This window comes from Pygoscelis adeliae, unplaced genomic scaffold, assembly GCF_000699105.1.
Source record: "Pygoscelis adeliae isolate BGI_AS28 unplaced genomic scaffold, ASM69910v1 Scaffold160, whole genome shotgun sequence".
NCBI lineage: Eukaryota > Metazoa > Chordata > Aves > Sphenisciformes > Spheniscidae > Pygoscelis > Pygoscelis adeliae.
The window spans coordinates 7,895,564-7,897,547 of record NW_008824035.1 but is presented as its reverse complement, the minus strand read 5'-3'; the positions used below and the strand labels follow the sequence as shown (position 1 = coordinate 7,897,547).

Sequence of the window (1,984 nt, the reverse complement as noted above, 5' to 3'; positions counted from 1 at the left end):
ATAAAAGAATAAATAACAAACACCAATTTACTTGTTCTGTCCCACGTTTTACTTTCTATAACTACACATCATGTCCTTCCTCAAATAGTATCTATTTTTCTGTCCAACCATATCATAACTTCTCTCAGAAATCTGTAAGATTAGTAAAATTGTCTTCTGCTATGACAGATTACACTTAATATCAAAATTCTCGTCAAGCTTCTCTTTTATTCGCATTCATTATACCCCTCTAGATTTTTACAGTCTACCTTAATATTGATTATTCTAATCTTTTAATTATTTACAAATTTTGCACCCTTAATACCTAAAATAGTATTTAGCCTGGTTTTGAACCATATGGCATCCTACTGTCAACCTTTGCCCATCATTTATTTACATTTTGGTCTTCTGTTTATTAGTCAATCTTATGAGAATTCTAGATGAAAAACAGTATTTGTATATCTGGGTAAGAATCTTATTATGGTATATATCAAATTGATATCAGATGTAAAATAAATCAATGTCATTTTCAAATGCCACTCATTGCCATCCTAGCTAAATACATAAATACTAATAAAGTATTCTATTATTGAAAAATGGATTCACAGTCCTTCAGAATATACCATTCTTTTGTTCAGTACTTTTCTGCTGTATATTCAATCACTTTATACAAATATTATCATGAGTTGTAGCTCATTTATAGAAAGAATTACTCTTCACTGAAGCATAGTGGCCATTTATCAAAACTATAATCTACATTCAAGCTATATGGCTATTAGTCTTTTTTAGATCAAAGAAAGAAGCTGTTATTTTAAACCAAGAAATTTAAATTTCCTTGATTTCAGTAGTAAATAACAAACTTGTATGTTAACTTTCATCCCTACGTATCTGAGTGCGATATCCAGCACTGCTTGTTTTTCTTGCCAGGAGGAGTATTCATTCTAAGGTGTAATATTGCACAAATATGTGGGGCATATGAGGGCTATAGTAATTCATGACTATGATATGTAAAGAATAAGGAATCTTGCAGGAGGCCTGAAAAGGAAAGTTTTTAAACTTTCCCTCCTAAGTGAATACTTATACAGGAATAACAAAAAAGCCACTTATGCTTAGAATGTTTTCTAACACAAACAGTCCTATTGACTTCAGAAAGCCTTAACATGCCTGTGTGCTTTACAGGATAGATCCCCAATACATAAATATCTCCAACCCTAAAGCAAAGAAAAAAAAATTATGCCATCTTCATAGCAATCCAGTTTGGTTTGATTTTTAATAGAGAGAGAAATTCATATCTCAATCAGGCCAACACTATTTTTGTGGTTCTTATAACAGTGGGTACTGTATAAACTCAAAGGAGCTACACAGTTTAAGGGTGCACACATCAGGGATAGCTAGATCATTTTCTTCTCTTATTACATGTGAAATTTAAAACAGTACTGAAATCTTAGCGACATTACCCTTTCTTTGAAGGAATGTTTTATGATTAATCAGTCTTGCATAATGCTTTTTAAAAGATCTTAAATTTCATTCAAACCATTCTTAATTATTGTTTTAGTAGGAATAACGTAAATTTGTAATGCTGTCCTCAAAACTCCAATCTTTGTTCTCACCAAGGTTATTTTAAAAAATTTTTTAAAATTATGTTTAAAGTCTCCAGAATATAATAGAGACTAGTGCTTTACTGTTGAATCAGCTTATAGAAGTTTAAATAATCATAATTTTTTGAAATGTTCTGCATTTTAGAGTTTGTTTTACAGGAGCTGGTAGATTTCATTCTTCATGAATGGGCGGGGGGCGGAAACAGGAAAAGAAATTCCTACAAAGGCAATGGGCAAAAAAAAGAGAAAGCTTTCCATCCATTTAGCTACTCTATATGTATTTTGGAGAAAGACACGATGTGTTGGAATGCTAGGGCCTTGGCATTATGTATTGGCCTTGACCCACAGCAGAGCTCTTACTGAGCTGCCAGCCATCCTTGCTTTGACTTTATTCTAGCAAGACATAT

At 32.1% G+C, this 1,984-nt stretch overlaps 1 protein-coding gene across 1 annotated transcript in view; it reads right to left on the bottom strand.

The window, feature by feature from the left end:
- The window catches only part of PDE11A (phosphodiesterase 11A), an 81,355-nt gene that overhangs the window by 63,545 nt on the left and 15,826 nt on the right, over positions 1–1,984 (bottom strand). The window lies entirely within an intron of this gene.